Genomic DNA, 25,692 nt, shown 5'->3' with positions numbered 1-25,692 from the left:
CCCTCCTTCTGTGCTGCTCAGATTGGTTGGTTGGTTGGTGCTGTGGTTGGTCTGATCTGATCTCGCCATCACAAATCTTCCCCTTCGCCTTGTTTTTCAGTAGCCATGGGTGGTCATTGCCACAGGCCACCATTTCATCAGGAGTTTCCTTCACATTTGCACAACAGATTGCAACTCTGTCCATCCTCTGTTTTTATACCCCCAACCCACACCCCTGCAAGATGTCACAGATGCCCCTAGCCCTTTTGCAGTGTTGGAGACTGAACCTAGGGCCTTGTGTGTGTGTGTGTGGCATTTGGTTCTGCCACTGAGCCACATCTCTGGTCCCCTCAATCCACTTCTTCTACCACTGCCCTTTACCCTGCTCCGTCCTTTCCTTCCTTTTCAATTTAGGATGACCCTCTTGGGGCCCAAAGATGAGTCTGTGGTGTAAAGAAGACATTCACCCTTCAAGAGTGAAAGTTGTGATCTCAAACCCTAGAGCTGCCATATACACTGAGGTCATCGGGACCCCACTATGTATGACTCCCAGTGAGATGGGCTGGAAGATGGTTTAGTGGATCAAAGCGCTTCCCTGGCAAGCACTCAGCTGCAGGTTCAAACCTTGGTGCCACCTCCATGAGCTAAGATCCTGATGACCCTGCTGTTCAGGATCCCCAGCAAGGAAGGGCCCAGAAGATGCTCAGTGGCTTCGAAGGCTGTGCATGCACCACAGTTAGATCCTGAGTGCCCTCAGGTCCACCCTGCGGACCGGTGTTTCTCTGGAGCACTTTCCTGGGAGACTCCTCTGGAGAGGGCTTCCTCCTGGAGCTCCCGAGGATGCTCTTGGGCACTCCTTCCAGGGCCCAGGTTGCCCATGCTGCGGGAGCCAAGGCCAGCAGAGAGGGTGCTGCAGGCTGGGCTCTGTTTACCTTCCCAGGGATTTCGGAGCCGCCTTCTTCTATGCTGAGAGGGTCTTTCCCACGTTGCCTGAACTTCCTGCCCCAGGCTGGACCCTGGCAGGGACCCAAGCCTGGTTTCCTGTTTAGCTGGGCCGTGGGGCTGGGAGCGGTTGGGCGGCTCCAGCACGCTGAGGCACTCTTTCCTGTCCGGCCCAGTCCAGCATCCTAGAAGGTGGCTTGGACACAGCTCGGCTACCAGTCCCTGAGCAATCCTGTGCTGCCTGGGGCTTCCACTTCCACATTTGTCCTCACAGGAGGCCCTAGAGATACTAGCACATGTGTGTGTGTGTGTGTGTGTGTGTGTGTGTGTGCGCGCGCGCGCGCGTGCACGCACAAATTCCAGACATACACAGTACACAGAGTCTGTGGGTTTCTTTCTTTTTCCTTCTGGGCCATGCACTGGTGGTGTTCAGGGCTAACTCCTGGTGGGGTTCAGGACTCTTATGTGGTACCGGAGATCACACTGGGGTCACTTTGTGATAGGCAAGTGCCTTCATTCCTGCATTGTCTCTCCGGCCCACCGTGGGTACTGTGAGCAGCTAAGTGGGAAGGCACCCTGAGTGGAGAGCTGCCGCCTGCACACCGGAACCCGCCCTGGCCCCACCACTTCCCACGGGAGTGCCACATTTCCACCACCCAACCCACAAGCTGTTAGTCCTTACCTCACGCTGACACAATGGGGAATCTGAAGTGACAGGAAGTCGGAAAGGTGGAGGCTGACTAGAGGCCTGGCTGGGCGGTAGCCAGAGAGCACACAGGGCTCTGCCGTGACAGCCCCGCGCCCAGGACAGGATTTCTGAGGAGGGGCTCCTACCCCTGGCTGACCCCCTCACACCTTTCTTTGAACTGGTTTTTCCGTGGGCCGAGTGGATCATCCCGAGGGCCTCATTCTGTTTTGGGGAAAGACATATCGCAAGATTGCTTCCTGGCCTCCCTCTCCTGGACAGCCACACAGGTTTTATGTTCAGTCCTACCCCTTTCCTTTCTCTGTAAAAGGAGAGATTAGAGCAAAGTACTGCCAACTAGCACTCCTTGCCTTTCAGCAGCCTCTTCCTCTAACTGCAAGGACTCAGTTCCCTCTCTGTCTTCATTTGTTTCACTTCCCTGGCTCTGGTGCTCAAGAAATTTATTTGTGGTGCTTGCCGGGGACCACCCATTAGGCTGAGATGCTCCCACACCTGGCCACAGTGCTCACCAAAGGTCACACCCCTTTAGTTGTCGTTCTTGCACCCATGCCTGCCAAAGGTCATACTCTGTAGCTGTAGCGTGTGTGCACACCTGACTGCGGTGGGCTAAAAATTGCCTGCTACACCAGAGATCACAGTCAGTCAGCAGTTATGCCAGGATCACACTGGGCACCTGTAGAGGCCCCAGAGATGGAACTTGCAGCCTTGAACTTGCAGTGCAGATACTCTTGAGCCACAGGGCTACCGCCAGCCTCCTAAAGACTGAAATCCTCAAGGTTCCTGGAAGGTCTAACTCTTGCCTTTCTCTCCAGCTCATCTCATACCCCCCGAGTCCCCATCATTGCATTCACCCTCACCAGCTTGTCCTCCTACTCCCTGATCCCACAGACCCCCATCTGCTTTAGGACCCTTGTATGTATGGCTACCTCTCTCCAGGCCCTTTCCCTCCCTCGTCTTTGTCTTTTCCTGGGCTTTTGTTGGTTTTAGGTCTAAGACTACCTCAGATCTTTTTTTTTTTTTTTTTTTTTGCTTTTTGGGTCACACCTGGCGATGCATAGGCGTTACTCCTGGCTCTGCACTCAGGAGTTACTCCTGGCAGTGCTTGGGGGACCATATGGGATGCCAGGGATTGAACCCAGGTCGGCCGTGTGCAAGGCAAACGCCCTACCCGCTGTGCTATCGCTTCGGCCCGACTACCTCAGATCTTAGCTCAACTGTAAATTCTTCCTGGAACTGAAGACTTACTTGCAGTGACCTTCTCCTTGTTTCACTGTTTTCATTAATAATTTCAGGTGTGTTTCTATGATTATTCTACTCACATGGGTCCCTTCCTCCCTTCTTCCCTTTCTTCCCTTTCTTCCCTTTCTTCCTTTCTTCCTTTCTTCCTTCCTTCCTTCCTTCCTTCCTTTCTTTCTTTCTTTCTTTCTTTCTTTGTCTTGGGGCCACACCTGACGGTGCTCAGCACTTAAATCCTGGCTTGCTCTGTGCTCCTGGAAGGCTCAGGGGACTATATGGGAGGGGAAGGGGCTGAGGATTGAACCCTTATGTGCTGCATACAAGGCAAGCGCTCTATCCACTGTACTATCTCTGGCCCCACATGGGTCCTTCTGAAGGCTTTTTCGTAAAGGCAGAAAACCTTTGGCAGGCATGGGTGCAAAAACCACAGCCATACCTATTTTTACTTGCCATGATGTCTCCAGTACCTTGCAAGGTGCCCCACACATAGTAGACAGCCGCTGACTGTCAAATGAGTGACTGGGTTTAAATGTTTAAATGTCATTTCTCCTTTACCTTTAAGTAATATCCTACCATTGAGTTCAAGTATATACCAATTAACAGGTGTTCATGTATTATATGCCTGATACCACACATACACCCCCCCACACACACACACACATATGCTCGCATGCTTAATTCTTTCAACAATAGGAAGGTTTTCCCCTAATCTCCAGAGAAGGCTCACTAGACCCCAGGTCACACAGTGGATGGTTTCAGGCTCATAACCATGACACGACACTGCCCCCTTTTGGCAGTTTGGAAAGTTGTCAGTGTGCCCAGCCTTCTCTTTCTGGAGGGAGGTTGGTTCCTTTGCACTCGAGATCAGTGCTTTTTAGAAGCTAACGCCCCAAGAAACCATAGCTTGGTTTCTGCCCTCCTGCTTTGGGGCCAGCCTGTGGAAGGACTCGGGAAAGGAAATTCCACCTGTACATGTCAGAGTCTCAGGTGCATGTGGCTCAGGATTCATTTCCCTTTTTTGTTGGCCTTTATTAGGACTTAATGCAGTTTCCTATTTGAAAGAGCGGAAGAGCTAGCAGCTGAAATGGCCTGATCAGCAGTCCTGGGGAGTAAGCTTGGCCTGATTAACAGGAAAAACCACCCCAAATGGGAGAGCGTAGCTGTTTTTGTTGTTGTTATGGCTGTTGTTGTGATTTAGTCACTTAAAATGAATAGAAATTGGAAAATTCAGACTCAGTAAGAGGGCAATAGCTCCTGCTGTTGATCAGAAAAGCTCAGGTTAATTGCTAATATTAATTAATATCCCAAGCTCCTTTTAGTAGCCAGGGAAGTTCACATTGGCGAGTGCTTTAGAAGGAAACAGAGGAGGAGTGAGCAACATAAAACCCCATTCCAGTTGTTGTCTGTGTCTGAACTGTGTAAAGTATCTTACACACATTATTTCATTTTCATAACGAATTCTTCAAAGTAGGTAATATTGGGGCCAAAGAGACAGCTCCTTGCATGGAGCTGATTTCCTTTGAATCCCTGGCACCACGTGGTCCTCTGAACATCACAGAGTGTAACCCTGGACACCCCCTCCCCACATGACGGGGGTGGCCTGGAGGTTCCTGGACACAGGATGGCCCAGGCAATCCCAACACCCAGGGGCCCTGACGTTGAACTGCCAGTCTGGTTGGCTGATAATCACTGAGACGGAACCCTAGACCTCCTGAGTACCATTTTGGAGCCCCCTCTTCCAAAATAGATCATGCCATACCCATAGAAAGGAAAGGGGTGTAAAGAAATGTAATTTGCCAAAAGGCAGACAGCCGTCCAGTCTTAGAACTAATCTAGAACTTTCTCCCTTTTTCGATGGTAGTTGGTGGGGTATTGGCCCACACTGGGCAGTACTCCACAGGGCTAGTCCTGGCTCCATGCTCAGGGGTCACTCGGCCAATGGCAGGGCAAGCACCTTAACCCCTGCACTAGCTTTCTGGCTTGCCTCTAACCAAAAAGTTTCTCTAGTCCTCCCTTCACTCCTTCAGTAAACAGCTACATGTTCAAGGCCTTCCTGGAAGGATAGCTGGCAACATGCATGTCCATCCATCTTCTCGGCAATTCCACCAGAATGTATATAAGTAAAGGAATAATCAGGGGCCGGAAAGATAGCTCAGTGGACTGCGCGTGTGCTTGCAGGAGGTCCAGGTTCTGTCCCCCATGCCACCTAGAGCCAGCCCCATGCACAGAGCCAGAAGCAGTCCCTGAATTCCGCTTGATGTGTCCCCTCCCCTCAGAAAAGAAAAAAATGTAATACGAATATGTAAAGACTTTTAAAAAGCTTTATAAGTATATATGATACTATAACATTATAATAGTTTAATAGCTACTTTATAATAGAGGGGGGAAGGAAAAGAACATAAATTTTACCAGTATACATTAATCGATAGCCTGCAAGTTTGGACAAACTTGCAGGCTATCGAATGTAGCCTGCCCACAGGGCAGAGTCTGGCAAACTCCCCGTGGCGTACCAAATATGCCAAATACCAGTAACAATGATGGGTCTCATTCTCCTAAAGAGCCTTGAATATAATCTCAGGGCTAGGATAAAAGAGACGTTACTGGGGCCTGCTCGAGGCAATCGACGACATTAATCAAGTTACCGTGATACATTCATTCCACAGCAGACATATAATCAGCCACCTTTTTATTTGTTTGTTTATTTATTTGGAAGGAAGGTTGGGCCATACCTGATGGTGCTCGGGGCTACTGCCAGGTCTGTGCTTGGGTCACTCCCGGTCAGGGACCATGGGATTGAATGGAGTCAGACATATGCAAGGCAAAGCGCCAAAATCTCTGTCCTATCTCTCCAGGCCTCAGTTTTTAGGAGGTGGAGGCAAGATTTAATAAGGATTGATACCTTGGGCCTGGAGAGATAGTACAGCAGGTAGGGTGCTTGCTTTGCATGCAGCCAAACCAGGTTTAATTTCTGAAATCCCATATGGTCCGCCAAACACCACCAGGATTAATTCCTGAGTGAAGAGCCAGAAGTAACCCCTCAGCACCATCAGATGTGGCCCTAAATTTTTAAAAAATAACCAAATAACGTAAAAGTTGCCATCTTCACATACATTTGGATTGTGGGTTATCTGATTCACCTCATTCTTTTTTAAATTTGTGCACTTGATTACTTATTTTAAAAGCCTGAACATGTACAGTAAACTGACCACACTTCTGACAGGAGAGCTTTCATGATTTCCTGTGTATTTTCATGTTTAGTGACAAACCAGTGTTACTTCTTCCCTAATAATTTTTTTCCATTTTAGGAAATGAATGCTCAAAACTCATGCTCTTTTTCCTGTATCATACCTGCCTAGCAAATAAAGCTTTCGCCTTATAGTTCCATATTTTGCAGTCAGGTAGGTGGGCTGATAAGTTGATGAGATGAATAAGCTATGGAAACACTGCCAGATACCTTTTTGCCACTTCTCAGGCCATTTGGGGGTGGGACCCCACGCCCAGCAGTGCTCAGGGGTGTGACCTGCGCTCAGGGGGCCATATGAGGTACCAGGTTTCGAACCACTGTTGCGGCTACACTTGCACATAAGGCAAATGCCTTACCCTCTGTGCTCTCCAACCCCTCTCCAGCCATTTCTGTATCTGCCAGGCATTCCCAGTTTTGGTCAGTCATCCATAACTCAGTTCTTCGCTTCATTAAGTTCTGCGGAGCCTGTAGCTTGCGGGAGGCAGGGCGTTTCCTTGGAGCAGAAAACGCAGTGTTCAGGTAGACTCCTGACTCTTACCTTTTGTCACTTTGCCTTCACCATAAAAGAAAAGCAAGGGAACAGAATTATTCTTCATTCCCCACTGGCTGACGTGTCAGCGTTGAATGTTTCCCTTGGCTTCTGGCCTCTCTCTATTAGTGTTCCTGTTCTTGGCCATTTTCAAGGTGGACTTTTAAGATGGTGGAGTAGGCGAAGGGCTGGGAATCGAGTCCCGGCTAGAGGACTTCAGACTTCAGGGAGGCTGCTCGGCGTTTCAGGCCATCAGCTTTCTTCTACGTGTAATCCAGACAATAGTAGGTGCTGGGTGTCTAGGGCAGTGAAAATACCTTGTGTGAGACAGCAGTGGTGGCTCCATGGTGGTCACATCATCATTTTACATCCGTCCGAGACCATAGAAAGTACAACCACAGGAATGAAGCTTAAGACAGACACTGCGGGGCTGGAGCGATAGCACAGTGGGTAGGGTGTTTGCCTTGCACGCAGCCAACCCAGGGTTCGATTCCCAGCTTCCCATATGGTCTCCTGAGCACCGCCAGGAGTAATTCCTGAGTGCAGAGCCAGGAGTAACCCCTGTGCATTGCCGGGTGTGACCCAAAAAGAAAAAAAAATTAAAAAAAAAAGACAGACACTGCATGCTATGATGTGGAGGTTCGTCTGTGTACAGCAGTACCACCTGGTAGAGGATGAGACTTGCTCTGCATATGTGGGAGCAGGGGATGTATTAGAAATGGCTGTACTTTCACAGTTTTGCTCTTAAAATAGAAAAAAAATGGGGGAAGGGCAGAGAGTACAGGGGTAAGGTATTAAGGTGTTTGCCTTGCACATACCCAACCTGGGTTTGATCCCAGCACCCCAGTTGGTCTCCCAAGCCCTGCCAGGAGTCAGTCTTGAGCACTTCTGGGTGTGCCTCCCCCCACCACACACACACCCTGAAAAAAAGTCAAGTTCAGGCCAGAGAAATGTCTCAGAGTTGGAGCATGTACTTTACATATGGGAGACTGGGCTCGATCCCCAACACTACACAGACCCCCAAACATCTCTCCAGGAGTAGTACAGCACCAGATATGGTCCAGCACTTCCCTTTAAAAAAAGAAAAAAAGAAAAAGTTTAATAATAAGGTAGAATTTGAGGTCATGAAAGTCAAGAAAAGACTGAGAAGCTAAGAAGACTAAGGGGACATGTCAATTAACTGAAATATGGATCCTGGAACAGAAAAGGAAGATAAATGGAAAAGGTGGAGAAATTTGTAAAATATATATATATATGGTTTAGTTGATATACAGATTTGCTCAAGCACCAGATTGTGTAATATCAGGGGAGACTGGTGAATGTATGTCAGGGCTCTGCACTCTTTGTAACACCTCTGTAAATACAAAATGATCAAATAAAAGTTTCAAATGGCCCCTTATTTTCTTCTTCATTTATTTAATGCGGAAAGTGGTTGGGCTGTTAGCAAGATATGGATAGTGGTAAGTGAAAAACCAGGGGAGAGGAAAGCCAGGACAGCCGTGGAAACACTAGGCAGTAGGAAATATGAGTTTGTAGCTCGAGGGAGATTAGAGATAGAAACAGGAAACTGAGAGCCATCACTTGGGGGAGGGGGGAGTTTACGTTATTCTATTTCTACATGTAAGGAGAATGTGGAAAGAGCCAGTGATTACACTGGGGAGAGAACCTTTGTCTAAAATACAAGAGGACAAGCAATAGAGAAAGGGGTTAAAATGGATAAAGAGACCAGTTTCGCAAACGATGAATTCCTATAAAGACCTGGCCAATAAGAAAATCACCTGAAAACTCAGCACCACTGAGACTTAACTAGCCCACTGCTGACTTCAGAACAGCATGAGCCCAACTATATTAATTTCAAAGCATTTAATATATTAATACCACATGTATGGTGAGGTGTCAGTGTGGTGGATGTTGAAATCAAGTCTCCAGGATTCATACGGAGCAGAACAGGCTTACCCAAGCAGGCAAATTGATCCTGGTACCAGGGGAAGGAGAGTGGGGTATTCTTGGGCAGAAAGGCAGAAAACAAAGGAACGTGGACACAAATATCAAGAACAGGAGACAGACTTGATCATAGATAGCCATCTCCTGTCTGCAAAGCTCAGGCCCAAAGCAAGAAGCACTTGACTGCTTCTCCCCTTCTGCGCTAGGACACCATCCTGTTTCCCAAGGCCCAGACAATGTTCAGGGTGATCTGGAACATTAGACCAAACAGGAAATGAAGTGAGTGGAACTTATTCATTCTCTTCAGCTTTTTTTCTGACGTGGAGAATCAGCTACAGCTTTAAAGTAGGCATGAAGCAGTGCTACAGAATGTTTTCCAGGAGGGGAAAATATATGTATAAATAAGGCTCTCCCTTATTTCCTGTGTGTATTTTATTACTGTGTGTTAGGTAGTATAGTAAGAACTTGATATACATGGATACATTCAGTCCTCCCACTAACCCTATGAAATGGGAACTGTTGTTTCCCCCGTGTTACAGCTGTGATCTGGAGCGGTTAAAAATTTGATTAAAACCACACAGACAAGTTAATGGGAGATGTAGGACTTATTTCAAAACTCATACTTTTGTGGGGGGGAAGGGGTGGTGTTGGGCTATTCCTGGCTATGCTCAGGATCACTCTTGGCTGGCTTAGGGGACCATAAGCGGTGCTGGGGATCGAACTTGACTACATCCAAGGCAGTATCTTATTCACTGTGCTATCTCTCTGCCCAGGCCCGCCCCAGCCCGCCGCTTAGCCAGCGGACTGTGCTGCCTCTTCTGCTACTCATCTATGTGCACACACACAGACCCAGGCTGTCTGCCTGGCCCCTGACAGAACTCTAGACGGTACAGCTGAGAGTGAATTTCTTTTCTTCTTCTCCCCCTTCCTTTTCCCTTGCTGCTTCTATTGGTGTGGTGACCAGGGGCCATGCATGCTTGGTTGTGGTGCACGTGCACTGTTCTCTGCTCACTGGGCATCCTGCTCACATAGTTATGATACCTCCCCACATTCTGCAGTGCTCGCCAGGGGTCGCCGTGGTGCTCACGTGTGTGTGTGCCGGGGTCAGACTCCTGGCCACAGTGCTCACGTGTCTTCAGTTGTGGTGCTCTGATCCTACATACCATGGCGGCCACAGGAGCCCAGACAACAGAGACCACACTTGGCACTGAGGACAGCACCAGGAATCAGCTCCTCCTACTTGGGAGGAGATGCTGTTAGCCACACACGGGGCCATCTCCCAAGGCTCCCCGTTTTCTTCTTTTTTTGTTCCCCCATTTGTTTTCTTCTTACAGTGACTCTTTTTTCTTTTCCACCTTGAATTCAGAAAAAAAATCAATTCTGTTTATATAACTTTGAAGTTTGGATGCTTCGCTATCCTTCTGTCAGATCCAAGATAGAACACAAAGCAGGTGCAGCCTGTTCAACTGCAGACGAAGGGGGCTCTGCCTTCCCCACAGCAGGACAGGGTGTGCTGTGACCAACAGACTGGGGGCCAGTCAGGTACTCACACGTATGTGTATATGTGCATGTGTGTGTGTGTGCGTGTGTGTGCATATGTGTGTGTGCATGTGTGAGTACACGCAGTGGCCACTGCTGGAAGGAGGTGCCACACAGTCTGGGATGTGCCACGTGGAGAGCTTGCTCCCTCTCCGGTCGCCACCTTGTCCCTGCGCCAGGCCCACTTAGCCCTGGGCTTCCATGGGACTGGCTGGGAGGTATTTTTGCACAGACACTGAGATCCTCAGCCTCACCAGCCCTTGTTGAAAATCTGATCAGAGCCAGGCTGTTGGCGTGAGGCCCAGGCAGACACAGAGAGAGCAGAGTTATACTGCAGGGCTTCAGGCCCTGAGGGTCACCGGTCCATGCGGGCAGTTGGCCTCAGGGATAGACAGAGAGGGGCCAGCAGCGCTTATGGTTGGCCTTCCCGCAGGGCTCTGGGCAGAGTGCCGCCCCAAGTCTCCGAGGCGGAGTCCGTTCAGAACCCTGGAGAGCTCCATGATGAGCCTGATCTCTGCAGCATCCGAGAAGCCTGCCGGTCCCTGAGCTCTGCCCACTTCCCACACCGGGCTCAGCTGTGGAAATGTCTTCTCCTTCTGGGACCAGCCTGGTGTATCCCAGAATTTTGTGCTCCCCTGTGGCCCCTGCCTTTTCCCCAGCTTCCACATCTGTGCTAACAGCTCTTTGGTGAGGTCACCATCCTTCACCATCCTGATCTTCCCCCCCCGCCCAACCCCCACCCTCGGTCAGGGCCTGAAGAACCCTAGGCAGAAGGGAAGGCCAGAAGAGTCTCGTGGAACAAGGGCATGTCAAAGAGCCTTTGTCTTTAATACCACGGAGTTCAGCTTCCATCTGGAACTCATGGGGGAGGGGAGAGGCAGAGAAGCACAGGAAGTTAAAGGGGGAATGCTGAGCCTGAATGAAACTGGAACCTTGTGTAGGCTGCCCCAGCACCTGCCATTAAGCAGCAGGAGTGCTCTTGATTCCAAGGAGGTTTTCTCTGTCAAGGGGAAGGGCACTGATGCACTTAGGTAGAGGGGACAGACAGAGCGCAGAGGAGTGGATGTGAAACAATTGGGTCTGGTGACTCCTGCCTGGACCCCCACCCCAGCCATGCATGTGGCTCCCAGGGTGAGGAGAGTTGAGGGAGCCCCGTAGAGGAGCGGGGTGATTCTTCAAAACATCTGGAAGGAGAGGTGTGTGTGAGGAGCTGTCATTATCTACCAGGAATTAACATTTTCCATTTCCTCTACCTCCTGGTCTCTTCCAGAGTTGAGTAAATCAGAGCCCACAAACAGATTTCTGTGTTCTCACTTTAAGATTCCCTGGGGAGGGGCTGGAGCAACAGTACAGCAGGCAGGTCGGGCCTTTGCCTTGCATGCAGCCAACCCAGGTTTGATCCCCGGCATCCCGGCTGGTCCCCTTAACACCGCCAGGAGTAATTCCTGAGTGCTGAGCCAGAAGTAACCCCTGAGCATCACCGGGTATGACCAAAAAAAAAAAGTTTCTCCTAGGAGGGACCAGAAAAATAGTATAGGAGCTAAAATGCTGGCCTTGTTGTGGCCATCCCTGGCATGACATTGTCACCCAAGCATCACTTGCTTCAGCCTTGGAAGTCCCCAAGCAAGCTTAGCCTCTGAGCACTCCGAGAATCACCAACGCCACATGCTTGAGGAGCACATCCTTGGGGCCTCACACTGAACTACAGGCTCGGCTGGCTGAGCAGCACTGGGAACACAGCCCCCTCCCCACAGTTTTAGTAAACTAAAAACAAAACAAAAAAGATTGCATGGGGAGCCAGGTTTGTGACTCCTGACATGCCCCACTGTGTAAGGCCCAGGTACCAGCCCCCGTACCCGAGTAAAGACAACAATAAAGCTCACCCGAGCTGCTGAGCGAGGAGGGACGCAAGTCCACATAGATTAAGCCTGTGAAAACACTCGCGATCCCATTTCCCAGCTAACCCCGCTCCAGGCCTGTTTTAAGGCCCCTTCTGCTTCTTGGATCTGGTTGTCTTCACCTCCCATAGACTCCTGGGGCCCTTCCTGAAGACACCCACTGAGCCTAGAGCCCAGTACATGACAGGCACCTGGAAGAAACTCCTGGGGGAAAGAAGCGGGTGCTTAAAGCATTAGTGAGGGGCCGGAGCGATAGCATAGTGGGTAGGGTGTTTGCCTTGCTCACGGCCGACCCAGGTTCGATTCCCAGCATCCCATGGTCCCCTGGGCACTGCCAAGAGTAATTCCTGAGTGCAGAGCCAGCAGTAAACCCTCTGCATAGCCAGGTGTGAACCAAAAAGGAAAAAAAAGCGTCAGTGAAAAGCAGGGGTGCAGGGGGTAGGGCGAGAGAAGAGAATGTTGGGTGTTCAAGGAGCAGGAATAGACGTGGGAGAGCCAGGGTCAGAGGAGTCAGGTGGCCCTTGCCCACCTAAAGAGCCGCAGCTGCACGTGGCTCCTGGAGACGGGGGGTGCTGGCAAGGTGGCCACCAACTCACGGACGAAGAGATTCTCAGGGCACCCGTGTCCAGGCATCCCTCTCAGCCCAGCCCCTTCTCTGGGGCTGGTATTTTCTGTGGAAAGTATTTTCCAGCTTCCAGGAGAGGCCCTTACCGTGGGGTGAAGTGCAGGCTTTCATCACACAAGGAGGTCTAGAGAAGACACGAGAACAGATAAGGACTCTGCCAGATCCCAAGAGAGTTGTTTGTGTTGGTTTTTGTTCAAGTAGAACAGGCCTGACCTCAGCCAGACCTTGCTTCTGGCCCGCTGTCTCTCAGGGGAGCGGGCAAAGCCCTCCCTACTCCCCTAGCCCGCATGCTTGCCTTCCTGACAGCACATGCTCTGTAGCCAGTATTGTCTTTAAGGGCCGTGATTATGTGACCACAAACCCTAGTAAATTGAATACAATCCTGGGCTTTCCAAAGAAGAAACGGATCAGGACTCCGGGGAGGGAGCAGCTGGCCGGGACTGAAGGGCCCTCGAATTCCAAACACCGGGCTGCCATCTGGCATTGACCTGGGGCAGCTTGTTTACTCACTGCCCAGGAGGGTCTTTCTGGGGAAAGAAGGTTTTGAGAAAGACTTTTTCAGAAAGTCAAATTCTCAGGGCCTGAATCCAAACAGACCTGGCCCTCTGAGAGCCGAGCAGTCTGTCCAGACTCAGCGTCAGAGCCCCAGCGGGCACTGGACTACTTATGGAGGGGGCTAGTGTTCTCCTCTGCCACCTTCTCACCCTGATCTGACCTCCTGAGAGCTCGCCTGCCGTGAGCTGTTCACTGTTGGCCAACTTGATCATAAGCCCCTCGTGTCCCTCAAACACTCCAAACTGACAGAGGGTCTGAGCAGCTCCTCCCTCCCAGAACGTCCTGGTGGTTTTGGTTACACGCTGGCTACTCTCCTACACCCCTTGTTTGCCACTAGCCTTTTGGACCAGAGATAGCACAAAGGGCAAGGTACTTGCCTTGCATACAGCCAATCCCACTACAATCCCTGGCACCCCTGATGATCCCCTGACCCCTACCAGGAGTAACTCCTGAGCACAGAGCCAGGAGTAGCAAGTTCCCCGAGCTCTACTGGATGTGGCCCCAAAACAAATGAGTTGAGCCTTCCCCATTCAACAATGACTATAGAAGTCTCCAAAATCTGAGCTGGCCCTTGGGTCACAGAGGACACTGGGTGGGTCTGCTCTGATGTTGCTCAGTTCCCAACAAGAACTTGACCCAGTCAAGCTGCTGCCTTGGCTGTGCACCTGATGTGCGATTTTAACAAGGCTTTCAGGGGAGAGAGGAAGAGAGTCAGGGTTCAGGAAACTCCTCCTGCAAGGCAGTCTCTCAGGACTACCACGCCAATGAAAACCCACCTGCAGCATCCATCCAGCACACGGTTAGGCAAGGTCCTGGCAGGCCACCAGCCATTTGCTACCTCTGTTGAACTTCCTGGCAGTCCCTCATCAGACGGAAGCCTGTCCTTCCCTTTGCTGGACACTGAGACGACACAGCAGAGACAGACAGTCCTGCCTTCACCAACACTTGATAAGCAAATATGTTATACAAATAATCGCGTCAGATTTATTGAGGACATGAAAGGACTGCCTGGGGGGAGGGGCTAGGAAAGTAGATTTAAAAGTCCCGAACCCCAGGAAGCTGCTTTTGCGAGACAGGTCTGCTGAAGCACGAAGGGCAATAAATTTTCCAGAAATGGGGACTGAACTGAGAAGGTCTTGGTGTTTCATAGGGAGGAACAAAGAGCAGGGGTGAAAGTATAGAAAGCAGGAACTGGAGAGATAGTACAGTGGGAGATAGTGAGAGATAAATGGGCTGCACACAGCCAACCCAGATTCCATCTCGACACCACATGTGGTCCCCTGAGCACTGTCAGGAATGGGCCCTGAGCACCGCTGGGTATGGCCACAAACCAAAACAACAACAACAACAAAATAGAAAGCTGGGGAGTGGACCACAGGTGTGGCTAGGGAAAGGCAGAGGAAGGCACGGCAAGTGAGGGTTTCTTTGCCATCCTTTCTGGCCTTCTCTGAATAACTCATCAAAAACGGGCTCATCAGGACCCACCCAGAACTCCCTGACATGACCCCAGCAGAGGCCCCTGCCCGTGCCGTCTCCCTCGGCCCGGATGCTCTCTCGCAGGAGGCCATTTCTACCCCCACTTGGGCGTCACACACATGAAGCGCATCTCGTCTAGCCGCACAGCTCGGAGTGAGGAGGAGGGGAGAGGCAAGAGAAACGAGGCACTTAACTCCCCCTGCCAACCCTCTCTGTGCATTTTTTTCCAGGGCTTTGAACTGTTTATTAATACATGACAGAAACCATTTCCCTATTCAGATGGTTCCTCTGGGAATTCCACACCATTGCCCCCCTCCGGAGGTAGATAAAAAACATCAGCTTTCATGATTTTATACTTGGATTTCAGACACTAAATTACATTACGGACGTCCGGTGAGACGGCGCCATTGCCCGCTCCTATCTCTATGCTCCAGGCCCTGGGGCCGATAACATCAGCGTGTCGCAGCGGCTCAATCCAGACAATTTGCAGCTGGTTGGAGCCGGGCCAGGGAGGGGGTGGGTGGGTGGGTGGCAAAATTCTCTCAGAATCCAGAGCAGCCCAGGGTTGATGGAGTCTAGGATCTGGGCTTTTCTCTCTGTAGACCGTCAGTTCACACACAGAGAAAGAAGTCTCTGCATCCCGCCCAACTGTAATGAGAGTGTGACAATAACAATCTCAGCTTTGGGATAGGCCCGAAGTCACCACGGAGGCGCCAACACGGCACTTTTCCCTGGAGTGAAAGAAGGGAGTAGGGGAAGAGAGGAAGTTATAATAGGAGTAAGGCAGTTATTACCACCTGTGAAATTGGGGGTCCCCATGAAAGCCAGGTCACTCCTGGAAATAGTTATTCCAGGCCTCCTTCAAACCCAGATGTGACCTCGTAGGCAACAAGCGAGGTTATGGAGTGAGTGAAGAGAAAAGCACCGTCCTCAGGCCAGGAAACACAGGGACTTCTGGAGTTTTTTGAATCATAACCAAGATTTAATTCCACAGACCAAGTATTGTTTTCACAGAAAAAAAAAATCAGCTTGTTGGGTTAGTTCAAATGCATCAAAGAGCATCAAAACAGGTAGTCTGGATCTGGCAGCAGCCTCAAACCTCTTTTTGAAAACAAACAAACAAACATGGGGTCTCATCACCCCCACATGGTGTTTGCAAAATGCAGTAGATCCCCAAGGTCAGGGTTTGGGGTGAAATCAGTTCAGCCTCATTGAGACGGATGGTCTTCTGCCTTCCTGTGTTAGGGTCCGAGCTCAGGACAGCCTCACCTGTCAAGGAAAACTCTGAGAGACCAAGTCCATGCAAAAGCAAGAGGTTTATTCGAGCATGCTCGGGCTCACAGCATGACAGCAAACTGTCAGTGGCTGAAAAGCCCCGAGCCCCTTCAAAGGGGGCTTTTTATAGGGTATCTTCCCGCGCATTTCAGAAAAAGCCTGCGCACAAAGCTTCCAATACATTTGAACTATTACATTAAAAACTGCACACAGGCAGCCAATCATTTTGCAACAAGCCATCAGCACCAGCCACTCTCTTCTGTACCTGTCAGCAGGCCCTCCCACGGGGCAGTCAATTAGGCCTTTTCTGGCCTTATGGCCCTATTAGGTGAATTCCAAGGCAAGAAAGTACCTCATTAGGCTTTCTCCGACCTTGTGGCCTTGTTAGGCGGATTCCAGGGCAAGGAGATGCCTCATTAGGCCTTCTCCGGCCTTGTGGTCTTATCTGGTGAATTCCAGGGGCAAGGAGGAGATGGGGGTATTTGGTGTTGGGCCTTGTTAGGCGGGTTCCAGGGCAAGGAGATGCCTCATTAAGCCTTCTCCGGCCTTGTGGCCTTATCTGGTGAATTCCAGGGGCAAGGAGGAGATGGGGGTACCTGGTGTTGTCAGCCTGCCGCAGCTGCAGGGCGGGATATGGGCTGGGACTTGCTTTGCTGTGGCCCAATTGTCATGGGGCTATCTTTCACCTGTACCTCTGTGCCCTGCCTGATTGGGTGCACCGAGCACCTAAAACAGAGGTGCTTGTTGGTGCACTGGAGGTGTAGACTGGCAGTATTTCTCACTGTCTCTTCCCGTGAAGTCATGCAGTTAATTGACTCCATTGTAATACCTAGAGGGGTCCGTTGATAAAAAATTAAGTGGTTAGAGATTTGACTTTTGTTTTTACACAAAAGCATTCTTGGTGGCTTGAAGAGTGAGAGATCACAATCAGCCCATCACCATGCTCACTCAGAGACTGGGGTATGACAGGTACCTCTGCCGGATTCACATAGCTGCTGGGGCAGGCACTCTGGATTCCAGAAAACCCATCACATAGGCAGCTCCTCTGAGGGCTGCACGGACTGCCTGACACACAGAACTAGAAATCTGGAGTCTTTGCTGCCGTTTGCCATAGCCCAATGTTAAACATGGCACAGCCAGAACCTGTGACGACTGTCCAACCCCTGAGCTGGCAGGGGCAGAGGGCTCTAGGAGGGACTGTCCAGGGACTGTCTACACATACCAGGGGTGGTGTGAGTAGAGCAGGGCTGGCCTGGAGTCTTGCTGTTCAGAGAGCCCCTCACTAAGAGTTTTGGGGTCCCCGTATGGGAGCTTGTATGCTCTGCAGGTGCCTTGGCACCATGGCAGGCCCTGAACCAGAATCTGCATTTCAGCGCTAAGTCCCAGGGAACTTGTAGCATATTCAAATTTAAGCAGCACTTGGGGCCAGAGCGATAATATGGAAGGCAGGGTGCTTGCATGCAGCCATCCGGGTTCAATTCCTGGCATTCCCATCTGGTCCCCTGAGCACATCCAGGAGTGATCCCTGAGCATGGAGCCAGAAGTGAGTCCTGAGCACAGCCAGGTCAGACCCAAATAATAATGTGCATTTTTTGCATTTTTTCCCATTGTTCATCGATTTGCTCGAGCGGGCCCAGTAACGTCTCCTTTGTGAGACTTGTTGTTACTGTGTTTGGCATATCAAATACGTCATGGGGAGCTTGCCAGGCTTTGCCGTGCGGGCGAAATACCCTTGGTAGCTTGCCGGTCTCTCCAAGAGGGGCGGAGGAATTGAACCCAGCCCAGCCTGGCTGGTGGCTTGCAAGGTAAATGCCCTACCGCTTATTATTATTATTATTATTTAAGCAGCAATCTCCTAAAGACGCACAGACAGCTTAGCAGGTGTGGAGGGTGGAGGGTGGAGGCTGAGTCAGTGTGTCAGCATCAGTGGCAGCTTTGAAGAAGAGGAGTATCCGCCTTGGTGGAGAGGAGCTGGGAGGGGCGGGGCGAGCGAAGGGGGTGCTCCTCAGAGGTTGGGCAGTAGGGCTGCCTATCCCCACCTTGGGAATGAGGTTGTAACCCGGAGTTAACGCAACCGCGTTCTGCACCAACCGGGGAGTGACAGATGGGCCTGGACCACCGTGAGCCTGGGAAAACCCGCCCGCAGAGACCAGCACCATCACTCTCAGCAAATGAGCATTGTTTCCCTGGAGAGACGCGAAACCAGCCACTGGCTGGCTTCACTGCAGACTTGCCTTGAGCTTGCGCTAGTCTCTGCGATTAACTAGCACACCTCTCTCTCTTTCTCTCTCTCTCTCTCTCTCTCTCTCTGGCTTTCTCTCTCTTTCTCTGTCACACACACACATGCACACACACAAGCACACACACACACATACACACAGTGTGGTGGCAGAGGGGAGGAAAATGCAGAACTGGCCTCTGGATGGGTCTAACCCTCTGTGGCCACCCCTCTCTTTCCCTCCCTCATCCTCTCTCTCATATTTCTGGGCCACACCTGGCCATACTCAGGGCTGGCTCTGCACTCAGAAATAACTCCTGACGAGGCTCAGGGGATCGTAAGAGATTCAGGGAAATCCAACCCCGGTCGGCTGTGTGCAAGGCAAGTGCCTTCCCCGCTGAACTATCGCTCAGGCCCGAAGCTTCATCTCTTACACTCTCTGAGGACTCTGCATCCCCGCTTGTCTTCCCAGTACACTCTTGCACCCGCCTCCCTAGAGCCTCTTGGCCCATCTCTGGGAGACTTGTTGGAGCCTCTTAGTGGCAAGGGAGGATTTGAGTTGCTGTTCTTGACCTCTCAGAAATGAGGGGATGAGGGTGCGGCTGTGATTGGTGAAGTAGAAGTTGTAACTGCAGCAGCAACTGATAGTGGTGGAAATACTGTGAACCCTCACTAACCACTGCTCCAAACCTGGCAATCTAACAGCTGGTGTGTGGTGGAAACAGGCCCTGCCCAGGCCGGACCCTGTGCATCCAGGGGGCCACAAGCCTCCTCGCTTCACTCTCCCCTCTGTGCCTCTGCCACTCCTCTGGTGTCCGTGCCCTGGAGGCTCCCCTGGTGTCCTGAAAAAGGTGATTGGTGAACCCAGCCTCTCCCCATCTTCATTTATTTTTATTTTATTTTATTTTTGCTTTTTGGGTCACACCCGGCAATACACAGGGGTTACTCCTGACTCTGCACTCAGGAATTACTCCTGGCGGTGCTCAGGGGACCATATGGGATGCTGGGAATCGAACCCGGGTCGGCCGTGTGCAAGGCAAATGCCCTACCCGCTGTACTATTGCTCCAGCCCCTCTCCCCATCTTCAGACTAAAGTCTTTCAGGGAAGTGGGTCGCAATTATTCATTCCCTCCCGGGTATGTTATGCCCTGCCCACCCCTTTGTTGGTATTCAGTGGATACCATAAATAAATCAATAAACCAGGGCCTGGAGTGATGGTACAGCAAGGAAGGCTCTTGCCTTGCATGTGGCCTACCCAGGTTTGATCCCTGTATTGTCCCCTGAGCCCCGCCAGGAGTATCTCTCAGTGGAGAGCCAGGCATGAGCCCTGAGCACCACCAGGTGTGGCCCAAAAACAAAAACAAAAATCAATCTGGGGACTGGAGACACAGTGCAGCGGGCAGCGTGCTTGCCTCACATGTGGTCAATCCAGGTTTGTTCCTTGGCACCACATACGGTTCCCTGAGCCCCTGCCAGGAATGACCTCTGAGCACAGAGTCAGGAATAGGCCCTGAGCACAGAGCTAAGAGTAACCCCTGAGCATCAGTGGTTTTTCAAAATGAATCCCAGTTCTTTGACAGTACAGTCCTAGCCTCGTCTTGTTCATCATTCTGCTCTGTCTCATTTTGGAGTGGCTATTTTGGAAAACTAAATCATGGATTTGTAGAAGCTATCTAAACCCCTGCTCAGATTGGTACTGGGCCTCCTCCACCCAGATCCCCAGTTTTCCAGTAGCTTGGCAGTCACACCCACAAACTTCCCCCCTGCACCCCCACCCCCCACCCCCCGGGGCCATGTTATCAACGGCCAAGATCCAGAGACTATAAAACAAAGCTCCTGGAAGAGAGTGATGCAGTTTTTCCCGGAGCGCGTGGCCGTGAATACTCTAGCCTAGCCTACTGATGTACCTAAAGCAGCACACGTGTGTTTGGTTTTAACACATTTGCTTGTATTCTCTTTATATACGGCTTAAAGTTAAAGGATGCCAGAATGAAATCAACAACCTTTACACACTTCCCTCTTATTGTGGTTGGAAGATGCTTGCTGGTTTGGTGGGTGTTTGAATATTAACTGTAATGAACTATTGTGAACTATTTTATGAAAATAAAATGTATACAAATCGCAAGAGAGAGAGAGAGAGAGAGAGAGAGAGAGAGAGAGAGAAGGAGCTGCCATTTGCCCTGAGATCACTGAGCCAGATTCGTTCTCTCCCCCAGAACTGAAAGCAAGGACACAACCTCCGGCCAGTAAGGTTTGCTCCTGGCACTGCAGTTTCTAGTTCAGCTGACCAAGGACCAGTACTGTGGTATAGCTGGCTCAGCTGGTGCCAGGGTGCTGCAGTGACTCACCCCCCCATCTTCCCCTGAAACAGCCTAATCACCCTTTGTTCTTCACGGGTGGCCTCCAGGCAGAAGTATTTTAACTGTCAGATGATGCCTTGAGGAAATTCTGTGCTTTGAAAGGAGACTGCTCTGAGGAACCCAGGTAAATGTCAAGGAGGCAGAAAGCCTCAAAGATGGGGCCGAGATGTAGTGACCTGAAATTCCCTGGCACTCAGTGAAAAATGAAGCTCCAGAACCCAGCTGTGGCTCTCAGTCAAGGCTGGAAGCATCTCTGAATGGAGCAATCCTTTGGGAAAGTGGTTTGGCGAGATGCATTAATAACCTTAAAAGCGATTACGCTTTTTGACTGAACGATTCTGCTTTATTCAGGGAATTTCAATGTAGCTGTTTTCTTTTAATATATATTTTTTTAATTTGGGGGGTCCCGAAAGATAGTACAGTGGGTAGGGCACTTGCCTTGCATGTGGCTAACCTGGGTTGGGTCCCCAGCATCCATAAGGTGTACCCCCACCCCCACCCCGAACCCATCAGGAGTTATTTCTGAGCACAGAGCCAGGAGTAAAACCTGAGCACCACTCAGTGTGGCTAAAAATTTTTTTTTTAATTTTATACTGGTATTTATAAACTACTGGTTTTGTGTAATACTGTTTATAATACTGTTGTTTATAATGCCATGGTTTATAATACTCTTAATGGTGGGTTTTGTGCACAGAACATTCCAACACCATACCCTCGCCCAGAGTGTGGGCTTCCCTGCACCGTTGACCCCCATCCCTCTGCTGTGGTAAACTCCCTACTGAAGACCAGTTCTCAATTTCTGTTGCCTTTGGTCATTTGGTATTTCCTCACTGTGCATGAGAGATATCATTTTGTATCTGTCCCAGTGTAGCCTTTTTTTTAAATTAAAAGTGAAATTTTTCAAGTAACTAAATGTCAAATGAAAAAAAATGGTTAGTAAGTTAGAGCCAGGGAGATGGTACAGGGGTTAAGCACTTGCCTCGCTTGTGTGCAGCCAAGCCCTGTTTGGTCCCCAGGCATTGCAGGAACAACCTCCCAGCACTGATGGATATGGCCTAATTCCCACAGCACCCCCTCCAAGAAAAAGTTATTGCACATCTCCTGTGGATATCACATAGCTGTTATACTGAAGGTTACAAAAACTGTAACAAAATGGAGAGCAGATTGTGTTTCTAATGCTAATTTGCATTTTTTCTTAGTACTTCTTTAATTTGGAGAGCCTCTCAAGCTATGCCCAGGGATCATTCTGAGCTTCCGGGCTATAGGGTTTGATGCTAGGACCCAGCGCTGCTTGAGCCCTTCCTTGCCAGGGGTCATCAGGGTCACCCAAGTTGTGCTGGGGGATGGGTCCTCCATTGCTATGCCTGGTAATGCTCAGGGGGCCATGTAGTGCTGGGGATCAAAGTGGGGCCACGCCGTGAAAATCAGGGGGTCTCATACATGCAAAGCATTCATTTTCTCACTGAGCTCCATCCCCAGCTCTTACTCTAGGGTCTTGGATAGTATCTAACACCAGGCATTTAAGGCCGGAAAGATAGCACAGCAGGTAGGGAACTTGCCTTGTGTGCAGCGTACCCAGGATGGATCCCAGCATAGGGGCCCTCCAGGAGTGATCCTGAGTGCAGAGCCAGGAGTAAGCCCTGACCACTGACATGGGTGGCCCTAAAACCAAAATAATAATTATAAGAGCAGATATTTAGTCAAGCTTGAAAGGATAGAACAGCTGTAAAATCAGAGCCTGGATGGGGCTGGAGCAATAGCACAGCGGGTAGGGAGTTTGCCTTGCACGCGGCCAACCCGGGTTCAATTCCCAGCATCCTATATGGTCCCCTGAGCACCACCAGGGGTAATTCCGGAGTTCAGAGCCAGGAGTAACCCCTGTGCATCACCAGGTGTGACCCAAAAAGCCAAAAAAAAAATCAGAGCCTGAAGCCTAGGGGACAGGTGGGGACTTGAGTTTGCTTCTTCAGAGCCTCAGATCTATTCTTGACTCCCTGCCCTGAGCCTTCCTTGGCTCTTAGACCACAGTCCTGAGTCTTGGGTCATCCTTTAGTCCACCTTCCCAGTTTCATTTTCATTTTTGTTGTGTTTTCTTTCTGGGTCACACCCGGTGGTGTTCAGGATTTACTCCTGGTTCTACATTCAGGGGCACTCCTGGTGGGGCTCACAGGACCATATGTGGTGCCATGGATCAAACCTGGATTGACCCCTTTGAGGTCAGGTCTTTGTTCTACCCTTTAAGCGGGACCCTTAAGGTCTTAATATGCTCCCAATGGATAGAAATTTGTTTTGTTTCATTTGTTTGGGGGCCACACCTGGTAATGCTGAGGGCTTACTTCCGTCTCTGCACCTAATAATTATCCCTGTAGATGCTCAGGAGACTATATGGGATGCCAGGGATCGAACCCAGATTGAACACATGCATGGTAAGCACCCTACCTGTTGTACTATCTCTCAGACCCCGAAATCTTGACCAGTTGCCAGGAAATGCAGATGACTCCTGGGGAAATCCTGAAGAAGGGAAGTTTGGGAATAAGATGGAAGATGCCAGCAATCAGCAAATTGGACTCAGCCCTTCCCAACACATTAGAGTAAAAGCCCGTTTATGAGTGGTTTCCCTGTTGAGGTGTGGAGTGAGAAATGCATGGGAATGGAATGCCTTGGAGATGGAATAAACAAACCTTTTGAGAGGAGTAGAGAGCTTAAGGAGCACCCAGACTGCAAGTGTCATATTTCTACGCTGCCATGGACACTGAGCTGTATTTTCTTACTCTTCCTCTAAAATGTTATTTCTATGAGTGTTTATTACCCCCAACTGACAAGAGATGTTTTGGAGGAATGACAGAGATCTGAACAGAGGAATCATAGACAGATAGTTCCTAATAGGAGCTGCCCTCTGGCCAAATTGTGACAGAAACAGAGTTGGTCTATGATGTCTTATCTTGCTCATCTGTCTTACTGATACCCCCCCAAAAAAAAATAAATAAATACACCGTACACTCAGAGAGGCTGCTTTCCTGTTTCTTTATCAAAACTACCTTTCTTCCTGATTCTGTTTCTGCTCTAGCTCTGCCCTGCTTCCTGCCTTCACATAGGGGAACTGGGTAGGGTTAGGATTGGATTTATACAGAGGCTGGAGGGATAGTGCAGTGGGTACAGTGCTTGCCTTGAAATGCAGTCAACTGAGATTTGATCCACAGCACCACATATGGTTGCTTGAGCCCCTCCGGGAGTTATCCCTGAGCTCAGAGCCAAGAGTAGGCCCTGAACATCTGTTGATGTGTCCCCAAAACACACAAACCAATAAAATAAAAAAGGTTTGACTATTCCAGAAATAACCTTTAGCACTTCATAATCCAGAGCTGTATTCACCAAACTCCCTCCTAAAGCTAGTGGAAGATTCATGTGTGCTTGGCAAAGAAAGGTTAGATAATGTTGGCACAAACACTTTACCTCTTTTTACTTCATTCCAAGCCCATTTTAGTTTCCTTTTCTAGAGAATGGCTGTTTAGAGGTAAGAAGCCTTCCCTGAAGAGAATAAAAGGAAACCATGTCTTTACCCTCCACCATGCTCAGGCAGGGGAACCCATTCAGCACCGTGGAGAGCTCCCACCATCTCACGAACCGCGGGCAGATTTCTACCTGGAAGCTCCTCTGATCTTCCAGGTCATCCGCCAAAGACCCCCCCTTTCCCCAAAACCTTTGCTTTTCACCCATTTCCTTTCTACCCCCTTTTCTGCTCCAGTGTTATCTGCCACTCCACCCATTTTAACCTCGCTGCCATTTTAGTAGGTGGCTCCCAAAATATTCTTCAGGAGCCAGAGAAATAGTACAGCAGGTAGGGTGTTTGCCTTGCACAGGGCCAACCCAGGTTCTATCCCCATCAACCTATATGGTCCCCAATCCCTCCAGAAGAGATTCCTGAGTGCAGAGCCAGGAGTAATCCTTGAGTACAGCAGGGTGTGGCCCAAAAACTAAAACTTAGAAAGGGGTGAGGATTAAAAATAAAGAAATTCTTCATCTTCAGAACATTCTGCCATCCATTTTTTATCTCTTCTGAGCTTGGGCTCTTTGAAAAACAAGTCTGATTTCATGGTTTATACCTCTACTATTTTATTTCCACCTAAATATCTTATAATCTGGACTATTCCTACCCTTAGCTAAAAACTATATTTGCTGAGGTCACCTATGACTTTCTTATTTCTAAATGGCTTTATCATCTGGACCCATTTGTTTGACATTGCTGATTATTTCCTTCTTGAAATTCTATGTGGGTGGCCATAGATCTTTTCATTGGTTCGTCACTGTATTTTTTACCAGTCTCCTTTCACTTTTGTCCTGAGGTTGGATATTCTTCAGGGCTTCAACCTTGGTTCTGAATCTGATTCCATTTATTCTTTCAGAGAGGCTTATTCTCCTCTGTGGCTTCTATTACATAATGCCAGGCTTCTTCCCTGAAACCCCCCATAAACTACTAATGCCATCTGGGTCCCTAAAAGACACTTCAAAACTCAACATGTTCCAAACTGCACACATCTGACTTCTGGCACTGTCGCTGTCTTCTCCTGCAGTGTCTTAGCAAGAAATACCCCATTGCTCCAAGATTTAAAAAAAAGGAAAGCTGGGCCCCTACATTTTTACCTCTAAAGGCTGCTAATCCCACCTTCTTGGGGTTCTTATTCCTGTCCTTCTGCCCTCTGCCTAGTTCTGGCCCCTGTCCTTCCTGGCTAGCACTGCTGTACTTCTTTCCTACTTATGCTTCCTTACCAAGACTTTAGCCTTAGTCCCATCTCATCCAGGGGCATGACCAGAAGGTTCCTCTCCATCTCATGTATGATCCTGTTACTCCCCTGTTATGGCTTCATTGTTTTCCCATCATCTTATGACTAAAGAACAAAATTAGGAACCAGAGATAATAGAGCTAAGGTATATGCCTTGCATGAAGCCAATCCTGGTTTGATCCCTGGCACCACATGGCCCCCCAGCACTGCCAGATGTGGCCCTGGAGGTCGCTAAGCACTTCTAAGGTGGTCGTGGAGACCCCCACCACCAATACTGCAGGACCTGAGAAGCACCACTCTGTCACTTGCATTAAATCACTGTCCCAATTGACCAAGAATGACCTTGGTCCCCCTGAGTACGGTTTGAGGATGGGGACACCAGAAA

General features: G+C 49.8%; 1 protein-coding gene across 10 annotated transcripts in view; it reads left to right on the top strand.

Annotated features, from left to right (window-relative positions):
- FAM219A (family with sequence similarity 219 member A) overlaps window positions 1–25,692 on the top strand; it is a 52,839-nt gene that overhangs the window by 16,542 nt on the left and 10,605 nt on the right. The window lies entirely within an intron of this gene.

Source organism: Sorex fumeus, unplaced genomic scaffold, assembly GCF_029834395.1.
Source record: "Sorex fumeus unplaced genomic scaffold, SorFum_2.1 ptg000034l, whole genome shotgun sequence".
Taxonomy (NCBI): Eukaryota; Metazoa; Chordata; class Mammalia; order Eulipotyphla; family Soricidae; genus Sorex; species Sorex fumeus.
Note: the sequence above shows the minus strand (reverse complement) of the source record. Positions and strands in the feature narration are given on the sequence as shown.